Here is an 11925-nt window from a genome sequence, read left to right as displayed (position 1 = left end):
TGTCCCTGTAAACACTAATCAAATACAACTACATGTTTTTATTTTCTATATTTATATAATTTGCTTACTGTAGTCCAGTCTAACATACTTTAAGACAACTGCTTTCGCTAGAGACCCGGAAAGTTTAATTCACAAAATATAGACCTCAAGGCAAAGTCAGCTTGGAAAAAGATGTTGGTTTCAGTCGAGATTAATAAAGCATTGCTCTTCTATTATTTTGGCGAGTTATGGAGTCTAAGATAATGGGAGATGTTTGGTCTCAGCCAGTCAGGGACTACATGATCCTGAGATCAGGAACCAGAAGATGAGGAGGAATGCCTTTTTGAGGATTCTGATTGCTCAGTCCATTGTCCTTTGCAGCTGCAGCTGCATAGCATGGTACCCTGCCTTACGATCACATCTAAATGGCAACTGGCATCCTGCAAATGATATCGTCTCTTAACTTCTAGGTTTGTTGTTGTGTGTAGGGATCATGTGATTGATAACAGAGTTCTTGTATTACAAAGTAATATAAGAAAATCCTTCATATAGTTAAACGTACATATACAGCATAATGACCTTTCTCAGCTCAGTCTATACCTAGGTCTAGAGGAGTAGAGATTAGTAGGTGCATAGGTCGTATTATGTAGCTTGCTAGTTACTATTTTCCTAGGCTTAAACAGACCTTATTTATTTATTTATTTAGCAAATGCTTTGTCAAAATGACAAAAAGCTAGGCAGATACATAAATACACAATGCACGCATGCAGCTGACTGAGCTTCCAATGGATGCAAGTCGCATCAGCGCAAAACACACAATATTTCTCAAACAAATCAAGAACCTTATGCAACTACTCGAATGAAAAGAAAAAACTGCACAATTAAGAGGACTCAGGGAGCACAAGAGACCAGCTTAACGACCATAGAGTTGGGCTAGTAGAGATGTTCCCGGACCACACACAAGAATACAGTACATGGTGGAAGAATTAGATAGCTGACTGAAGAGGGCAAGATGGGATGTGGAACTTTATCAGCACGTTGATGGAGATGGATGCTTTTCCATTAATGGCTCTGGAAGGGCCTGATGTGGGCACCTATAAGGAGCCAATGAAGACAGAGAAGCAGGGGTGTACAGTTACAGCATCTGAATGATGAAATACTCAACATGCTGCCGCATTTTGAATCATTTGCAGTGTTTTATTAGCACGAGCCGGTGGCTTTCTGAGTAAAGAGCTGCAATAGTCTAGTTGAGAGATGAAAAGAACATAGATTAGATTAGAATAAATCAGGTCAGATCAGATTAACGTTATTGATCCCAGAGGGAAGATCTTGTGCGTACAGCAGCAACAACATAGTGCACAGATGAACATACATGTTATGCAACACAGACAAGGTGTACAGATAGTATACAATGAAAACACGTAAATTTGGTGCAAAGTACACATTGAGGAAACAAATTAAAACGTACACAAATATATTCCTGAAAAAAACATATTATTATAGAGTACTAATGAAAGAAATGTTAGGAATGAATAATAAAATAGCAGAAGGGAATTAAAATGCGCAATTAAAAACAACGGACTGCATCAAACTTTTTCCACTGCCAGGTTAGGATGTTCTATCTATCCATCTCCGCCTGTGGCCCCATCAGGGGCATAAGCCGTCAGTCAGCTCTCTCCAGGCATCTCGGTTCTGAGCAAGTCTTTCCAGCTGTCCCCACGTCTTCCCCAACTTCTTTACATCTGTGTCCAGGTCACGATGCCACGTATTTCTAGGCCGACCCCTCTTCCTCTTCCCCTGGGGGTTCCAGGTGAGGGCCTGTCTTGTGATGTTGGAAGCAGGCTTGCGAAGGGTATGGCCTATCCATCGCCAGCGTCTCTGAAGGATGTCTTTCTCAACGGGCTCTCGCATAGTTCATAGCCACAGTTCCTTATTTCTGATCTTATCTGGCCAGCGGATCTTGAGAATCGTCCTGAGGCAGGTATTGATGAAGACCTGGATTTTCTTCATGTTGGTTATGGTGGTTCTCCAGGTCTCTGTTCCATACAATAGGATTGACTTCACGATTGTGTTGAAGACCCTGATCTTGGTGGTGGTGCTAATTCCATTGGATCTCCAAAGGTTCTTCAATTGATGGAAGGCTGCCCTTGCCTTGCTGATGCGGGTTCTCACATCTGCATTCATTCCTCCCTGCTTGTCCAGTATGCTGCCAAGATAGGTGAAGCTATACACCTCTTCCAGCATATCACCTTCAACTATAATGGGTGTATCATTGGATGCATTTATCTTGAAAACCTTGTTCTTCCCTGTATTAATGTGGAGACCCAGGCACGCTGAGTTTTCCATCACAATGCTGGTCTTTACCTGCATGTGTTATTGGGTGTGAGAGAGAAGAACCAGATCATCTGCAAAGTCCAGGTCGTCCACCTGCTTCCATAGTGTCCACTGTATGCCATTTCCTTTCTGGTCAGTCGATGTCTTCATGACCCAGTCTGTGGGGAAACAGGAACAGGAAGGGCGAGAGTAGGCAGCCCTGTCTCACTCCAGTTTATACTTCAAAGGCGTCGGTCAGTTGCCGGCCATGAACTATCTTGCAGGTCATCCCTTCATAAGACTTCTTGACAATGTTTGTGATCTTCTCCTGTACTCCGTAGTGACTCAGAAGCTTCCAGAGGGTCTGCCTGTCAACGCTGTCAAACGCCATCTCATAATCGATGAAATTTATGTAGAGGGGTGAATTATGTAGAGGGGTGACTGCTCTAAGATGATATGCAGTGTGGCAATCTGGACCATGCATGCCCTTTCTTTGAGGAAACCGGCTTGTTGGTCTCGGAGATGCGGATCTACTGCCTCCTTCATCCGGTTCAGCAAGATTCAGTTGAATACCTTTCCTGGGATGGACAACAGCGTTATACCGCTGGTATTGGCTGGACTGTCCTATCCAGTTTCTCTTTAGCTTCAATCGGGTAACTAGGAGGTGAAGATCTGAAGCAACGTCTGCACCTCACCTGACGCGTACATCCAGGAGAGAATGGCGAAACGTCTTCGTGATGCACACATGGTCGATTTGATTTTCTGTCGATAGATCTGGTGAATCCCAAGTTGCCTTGTGTATCCTTCTATGATGGAAGACACTTCCTCCGATGACAAGGTTACTTGTGGTGCACAGCTCGGCGAATCTCTCCCCATTTTAATTCATCTCGCCTAGGCCCTGCTGCCCCATGATCTCCTCATAGCCCCAGTTGTCTCTGTCTATTTTGGCATTGAAATCACCCATAACAATGATGATGTTTCTCTTTGGTCTGTCTTGTATGATGGCCAGCAGTCTGTTGTAGAAGTAATCTTTCTCCTCTTCTTCACTATCATTCGGGGCATAACACTGGATTACGTCCATGTTATTCCTCTTTGTGCAGAAAGAGGCCATCATAATCCATGGGCCGTGCGCTTCCCATCCAAGGAAAGCTTCCTGGGCTGACCTGGACAGCATCAGGGCTACACCCTGGGTGTGTGCTGCATCTTCCTGTTCGTGCCCCGAGAACAGCAGTAGCTCGGCGGAAGTCAGCCCATTCTGCCCGGAACCAGTCTAACTTGCCTTGCTGATTCCCAGAATGGTGAGATTGAATCTCCTCCTCTCTGCGGCCATCTGCGCTGTCTTTCCGGTCTCATACATGGTCCTCACATTCCATGTACCGATGGTAGTGCTGATCCTGGTGGATATGATGGTCATCGGATGTTTCCAGACATCTTTGGCTTTCACTACCCGGCTTCATACACCTTCCATTTGGAGGTCCATCCTCTCTCAGGTCCATGATGTCTGTTTTGCTTTTTAATGTTTCTGTAGTTGGCATTTTCCTTTTTACGGGGTGGGGTAGCTATCAACTGTTCTCACTAACAATGGCTAACAATGAACCCGGCTATAACTTTCTTACTCAACTGGATACGTTGTGATATTTAAAGTAGTGTGGGGTAAATGTAAGTGAATGAAGATAAAGGCCATTGATATTGGGGTATCTGGTTAAGCAAGAAATCCCAAACTGGTTCCTAGAATTACTAAATAGTTTTCTGGCTTGTTGTACTGGAATGCCGTTAACTCAGGTGCGATGTCATTCCCAGCACTGGCTTCTGACCTCTGAGATAAATGAAACACAGTATTAGGTAGTACCTGATCCAGGGGACTATGCTGGTGTTGTTCAGAGAGGCTGGAAGGAGGTATTGGAGAAGTCAATGAACATGATTGTGATGCTGGATTTTTCTTGGTGGGAGCAGGCATTGTGGAGCATGCGGATGTATGCAGGCTACTAGGGATACAGGTGGTCTGCTACCGGGGGTCAGCTGTATCAGTACCAGCCTCTCAAAGGCCTTCACGATTTGTGAGTTGAGAGCAACTGGTCTGAAGTCCTTAAGGAATCTGGAGCACCCTTTCTTTGGAATGGAACTAAACAGGGTGTCTCATAGAGCTGGGCTACTGAGAACCTCGCACCCCTGTCTGTGCAGTTTCCCCAGGACATTCCTCACCTAGTCAGCAGAGACAGACCGAGCAGGAAGTGGAGTATGGCTGGAGACTAAGCTTGGCGTCTTTCAAAGGTGGAAACTTCAGGTGCATAAAGCACAAATCCTGACCAAGTTTTGTTTCAACTAACCAATTTAAAGAGTCACAGTCAGAGTACTCAACTGGTTGGTTGAAATAAGACCTTGGTCTGGATTTGCACTTTCTGGACCCAAACTATACAGCTCTGGTGTCTTTTATGGGGAAGTCAAAGGGTGATGTGAGACCTGAGCTGCTGATACCAAAGGGCAATTTATTCTTTCATACTCTGCATATGCTTTCAGTCTGCTGACTGTTATGGCACAGCATGGTGCAGGCAGGGAAAAAGGTGACGATGCACTTATGGCTCCAAGACAACATGGGTTTATTAAACAAAACAGAACAAAGGGGCAAGCCACAAAATAAAAAGACCATGTGGGGTAAAAAGCAAACTGGAAAAACAAGAACTAACGACAAAAAATCAAAAAGTAACAATTAGGGAAAAAGAGCAACAGGGAGCAGAACCAGAAAAACCAAACAGAGCAACAACACACCATAACCTGAACACACAGAGTAACATCAAACAATGACCAACTGGGGAAATGAACAAAGGCAGGCACTTAAATATACACTGATAACAAGGACTAACAAAAGGCAGGTGCGAATCCTGAAAAACAACCAATCAACGAGGGCACAGAGCAACAAGAAACAGGTAAAGTAACTATTTGACTGAACACAGAACTAAGGAACTTAAAAGACTTGAAACTAAGGAAACACAGGGAGGTACTACATTAGGAGAAAATCAAGAAACAAGTAAAACAGAACATAACCAAGACAGGGGCAGAGAACCATAAACAAGACAAATTAAACACAGGGATAAATATTATCAAACAAAGGATAAAACAATAATAAATAACCAACAGGTGAGTTTGGTATCTGGCCAACCTTGGACTCGCAACCACCAAAAGGGCAGTAGGGAATAGTGGTCAATCACTTTTATGTTAAGCCACACAGCAGCCTGGGGGAGCAACGAAACATACTGGGGACTATGGGCTACCTGACAGAGGAGGAAACAGGATACCCAGAAAATAGGACAGAGAGTGACAGACACCAACCCTGACAACCAATGGTCATGCGCATGGTATAATGTCTGTACAGCATAAGAAATTAGATATTCATGTACATCGGACCCTCCTCATACTGGCCACCATAACTACTACAATAACAACACCTCTTCTGCCTCTACTGTTTCATCATTGACCACTGATCCATGAAAGTTGGCACTGCCACCTGCTGGAAATATATAGTTAATTATGTGGCACATGCACAGTCGAGTCGCATGAATTTGCACAAATACCACCGCACAAAAATATCTGGGCTTTATGTGCAACAACTGCAGCCGTCCAGCCCCTGACAATAAAATTGATATCACATTTTGAAAGCACACACAGAAAAGTGAAGTATGAATTGGCCTTGTGACAAATAAGAGCTAATCTTTCTAATGTTATACAGGGTGAACCTACAAGACCAGGAGATAACTGCTGTGTGATCAGGAAAGGATAGCTAGTCATCTATTATTACTCTAGTTTCCTGGCAGGCGTTGATGGGGTCGATATTGATGATCTTATACACCTATTTAGTGATGTCATGCTGGATGGTAGAGTTGTCAGGGAAGACAAGAAGCTCAATCTCAGAGAGATTCAACTGGAGGTAATAATCCATCATTCAAGCTGAGATGTCAGCAAGGCAGGTGGAGGGTAAGGAAGGCCAGGCACAGGTACAGCTGTATATCATCAGCATAGTGGTGGTAGAGGAGTCGTACGACTGGACGATTTGACCTCGATAGTTTATGAGAGAGAAGTGAAGGGACCTAAAGACTGAGCCTAGGAGGACACCTACTGTTATCCACTTACATTAAGGATTCAATAATGCTTACATACGGTGATTGCGGAAGTCATGAAATAAATTTGTGTGCATGTTGATGTTCATGAAACTCCACTTAAAAATAATTAATCATTCGGTATATGGGCATAATCATCTTTGGAATATAGCAATGTCATGAGGGCGTATAGCGTGTCATGTAAAATGGCCACATGCGTCCTTAGCCATTAAATGACTAAGAAAAGCTATAATCAAAGCTGACTTATAAAAAATAGCTATTTATACCATTATGCCATCATATTTAACAACTCAAACCAAAGAACATCAATTTCTAAACAGAAATATTTACTCGTTTTAGTTTTGGCTAGAACATTTTTTTGTAATACTTGTACACTACACTTGTAACTTGGCATTTATTGGAAGCTCAGCCTAGCTAGACCTGTGCCTAGCTGACTCCTCAACAGCACATATGTTTGTAATCTGCTACTTGCTTCATTTGTATGTTGCTTCATTTAACAAACGTCTGTTAAATACATACAAATGTAAATATATTAATGAAGTTGGCTACACCTAAAATGGCCAGCAGAGGGCTTCTCCCTCTCTGCATATCAGAAGACAGCGACAGCCAGCATCAAGGTTAGGTTGGCTGCAAGCCAGAAGTGGACAATATTTAGCTTTGTTGTGCTGTAGGATTGGGGCTAATGCTGGACGTCCTGGACCTCACAAGCTTGTACTGTAAAACTCAAAAACTGTTATACTGATCAACAACATATGTGACTTAATAATCATTGAAACAATTACCACAAAATCCCCCAAGGTGCCGTTGGCTCGATGTGGGAATTTTGCTCAAAACATGGTAACTGTTGTGTCACTGAGGGTGACTGTAGTTGTTACATTAATAGTTTTATCACAATTAGCTATCATAGTTATAATGTTATAACAAGCAGGATTATTCACAGGAGCTGAATAGCAGTGGTACGGATGATATTATCAACAGAAGGAGTGGGATAATACATACAACTGACATTTCATATAAAACATATAGTACAATAAATATCTTTGAGCATAAATAATCTAAACATAATCTGTAACAAAAAAAAAATATCGCAACCACAAAGAATTTTTACAAGACAGCTAGAGGCAGAGGTCTGTAATATTAGCTTCAAGCTTCCATCATTTTGGACTGACTGATCTCTGACAAAACAGAGAAAGTCATTTGGATTTGTGTATTTAATGCTGTATTATTTAGCTTTTGTAATAACTACGGAAAATGGAGCAAATAAGCTTAAGCATGTAACTATAAGTTTGTTTTTAATTATGACTGGAACATTTAGGTGTGATATTGTAAAAGAACATCATATGTTCCTTTTATTCTACAACACAGATTGCAAGTCAAAGTGGAAATTCTGAAAGGTAAATTTCTCATCCTGCACAAAAAGCTATTGTTAATTCAGACACTACAGGAAATGACTGTGTACCAAGTCATTTATAAGATGACACTGCTGTGGTTCTCTTCAGTCATTGTGAAACATAATACATTCTAACAGAATTTATAACATTCAGATATAAATCTTTTATATAATGGGTTATATAATGGGTTCATCTACAAACAAACCATTATGCAGTCAAAGATTAGCATGTTTCTAAGTGATTCAGGCTTATTGTTATGTCACAATGTGCATAGAATAAAGTGTGTGAAATTCTCATGTTTAGAGCTTCAAATAGCATTGAGCTATCAGATTGTATCTGTGTAATTAAACGCTTGTGTTTTTGGCCATTTAATGCAAATTCATGGAAAAAATATACTGGGTGGGTAAGTTGCAAATAAAGAAAAATGTAAGTTTTGAGTTCATTCTTTGACAGGAGTAAAATTCAATTTTAAAAGAATTTTACAATAAAAGGAATTTTATGCTATTTTCTTTAAAGTATGTTGTAAAAGTATGTTTGATATATAAAATGTTTGAATGAATGCATTGGTTAGACAATAACATGATACATGATTACTGTCACCCTTATAAACTTAAACATGTGTTCATGTGAGTCAAAGAAAGTGTTGGTAATATCGGTGTATTGCCTTTCTAATTAACTCAATAACACCCTATCATGGTCCACAAAAACATTCATTAAATTTGCAGGGTTGACAGTTCTCCATGCAATGGATGTGAGATGAAGGTTCTTGGAGACCACAGAAAACATCTACTTCCCGCACACCCAAAAGTGATAACTTTAAGGAGAACAATGCAGTCAAGCCTGGGAAAGAGAAAATACAGCAAAATGAAGCCTTGAATAGGAGGCTCAGTATTTGTGGGCCTTTCACGCCATAATTCTTCTTCCATTTAAACATGTGGTTTAAGTCAGACAATGTAACAATTGTTTTACAGCCATTTTTATTCAACGTGATTGAAAACTGTTTAACCCACTTACTGGATCATTCTTACTGGAACAGTTCAATTTGAGCACTTAGACTCAATTCTAGGGGATTTCAACTGCTAAACTTTGACATGTGCGTAATAAATTCATTGTTGAACATTATTATTTAACTATATGCACTGAATTTGGATTTATTTTAATTGTCAGTTATTCACAGTATGCATATTCCTCTATAATGTACCAGTAGATCTCAAAAAGTGTTAAAGTTGGATTTATTCACTATCAGCTGGCATTCACTGAATTGGCGATGATGGGGCTCACACTAGGGAAACAGACAGTGGCTTATGAGCAGATTGTATGGAGTATGGACTCCTGGTGTATCACCAACAGGTAGTTAGGGAACCATATGGACTCATAGTGTATCACCCACAGTTAGTTAGGGAACCATATGGACTCATAGTGTATCACCCACAGTTAGTTAGGGAACCGTATGGACACATAGTGTATCACCCACAGTTAGTTAGGGAACCATATGGACTCATAGTGTATCACCCACAGTTAGTTAGGGAACCGTATGGACACATAGTGTATCACCCACAGTTAGTTAGGGAACCATATGGACTCATAGTGTATCACCCACAGCTAGTTAGGGAACCGTATGGACTCATAGTGTATCACCCACAGTTAGTTAGGGAACCGTATGGACTCGTAATGCATCATCCACAGTTAGTTAGGGAACTGTATGGGTTTGTAGTGTATCACCAACAGGTAGTTAGGGAACCACATGGACTCCTGTTGCATCACCAACAGTTAGAGAACCGTATGGACTCCTAGTGTATCACCAGCAGTTAGTTAGGGAATCATATGGACTCCTGTTGCATCACCAACAGTTAGTTAGAGAACCGTGTGTACTCCTATTGCATCACCAAAAAATCCTGGTGGCAGAAAAAAACGACAGCTAGCAAATGATACAAAAAAAGTCATTTATCAATTTAAATTATATTCAGATCCCATTTGCAGTTTTATCCTTCCTATAATTTTAATAGATGTCATGGTTGGATGCAAAATGTGCACAGAATACTTTTAATGTTGTTTGTTTATTACCTCTAAATTAGGAAAGTGGCAACATTTCAAACCATAGAAATTAATTAGATTTTTTTGTGCGGCGGTGTGGGTTGATTTTACCCCAAACAAGACAGTTTGGTTAAAAGATGACCTTTGCTTCTAGGCAATTCTCCTTGTACAAGCACACACCACCCAGTGAGCAAGTACAGCCAGGCTCTCAGTTACTAATGATAATACTGTTTTGAATTATACTAACAAGATCCTTTATTCTCATCTTATTTGGTTAATGATCAGATATAAAAATGAAAAATGAATGCTAGGTGTAAAGATGAATGCATTTCCTACTGTGATGCAAAGTGATGAATAGTTTTTTATGAGGTTATATGGCAAACTGCTGCCCCACCATGTATTAAGGGTGGCGAATTCTCTATACTATGTTATCTGCTATTATACAATTGTATGTAATATATAGTGTTACATTAGAGCATACTTTTCTATGCAATATATGGTAATGCTTTACATGAACTGCACCTTCATAATGCCTATATAATGTATTCATAGAACATTCATAAGCAGCGTGTATGTATACCTTAACATCCTAACATACCTCAACAGCTTAACATTAATGATAAACATTACATGATAATTACAAACATAATCGTATAATCATATAATGTTTGTTATTAATGTATATTAAAGCTGTTATGGTATGTTAGGGTGGTAAGGTATACATATGCTCTGCTTATGAATGTTCTATGAATGCATAAAGAACACAATATGAAGGTGCAGTTCATGTAAAGCATTACCTAATATACTATATCTTCTATATTGTTTATTAGAGTGATTTGTATTTGTTGTTAGGAAGTTATAAACCTTGCACAACAATATTAAATAAGGGAAGCAACACCATGTCCTTTACTACTGCAGCTACCCGTTACCCTGGAAAACTTTTCTAATTAATCTCAATTCAGTTCAATTAAATTCAATTCGATGTACTTTTTTAACAATAGACTCGGCCTTGTTCGCTTCATTCTGGCTTCTTAATGAATAAAATTATAAACAGCACATTCCTACAAGTGGAAACTTAAAGATGCATTTCAGGGACTTCGCACAACTGGCAGAAACGTATGAAGGACAGCAGAGTGCCTCAATTTTCTACTATCAATTATATGTGCTTCTGATATGGCATAAAGGTCTTCCTGTAAGCCATGTGAATGTCAGAGCCTTCAGTATTATTGCATTTTGTAAGACTCGGTATCCCTACACATTACTCTTTATTGAGGTAGAGCCCACAGATGAAATCCTTTCATCTTTGTTCAGAGAGATTCTGGTAGATGTGGAGCCAACTCAGTGCGATGCTGCCAACTTTCTGCCTTAAAATTTCACATATTTCTTCCAATATTGCTACATCCCCCATAATAAATAAGACATCACTGTTGTACTGTATGTAGATCAACTTATAAAGTATTTAAAGACCATGCATAAATGCACAAAAGATAATTTTGTGTATAACTGATACAAATATTCAACATAGAACAGCTATAAAAAAATACAAAGTTTGAGCCCAGCTATTAATTAAGTCGTCCATAACACTTATCGGTAAGATACCAAACAGGCACCATATTTCCTGTATACAGATGTTCCTCTACTTACGAACTTTCAACTTATGAACTTTCAGACATACGAACGAAGAGGACTGTAAGTCCTAATTGTGTTCATTGGGCTCCCGTTTCCTGTCCGCAACATCAGTTTTCTTTTTCTGCCTCGTACAACTTGTGGCCGCTACTCCCGCCGCGCAGCAGCGTAGCGTGCGTACTTCCAGCGTATACGTGCGTACTCCCAGCGTAGCGTGCGTACTCCCAGCATCCTACTTCTTTGACTATACCTTTAAAATGATGTTGAATAACGAATTTACAAACGGCCATTCAGAACATATCTCATTTGTGAGTAGAGGGGCGTCTGTATTTGACAGGAATAATGAATACCCCCAGAATGCAATGATCACAAATGACAAATGACAGCAAAATTACAACTAGAATTGTTTTAAATATTACGCTTCCTAAACTATATTTCATACATACATTGATTCTTTTCACCTTTTTGAC

General features: G+C 40.1%; 1 pseudogene; it reads right to left on the bottom strand.

The window, feature by feature from the left end:
* Positions 1–1524: 1524 nt before the first annotated feature.
* LOC125750146 (uncharacterized) lies at positions 1525–3706 on the bottom strand (annotated as a pseudogene).
* Positions 3707–11925: the final 8219 nt, after the last annotated feature.

The sequence above is a fragment of the Brienomyrus brachyistius genome, chromosome 10, assembly GCF_023856365.1.
Source record: "Brienomyrus brachyistius isolate T26 chromosome 10, BBRACH_0.4, whole genome shotgun sequence".
Taxonomy (NCBI): domain Eukaryota; kingdom Metazoa; phylum Chordata; class Actinopteri; order Osteoglossiformes; family Mormyridae; genus Brienomyrus; species Brienomyrus brachyistius.
Note: the sequence above shows the minus strand (reverse complement) of the source record. Positions and strands in the feature narration are given on the sequence as shown.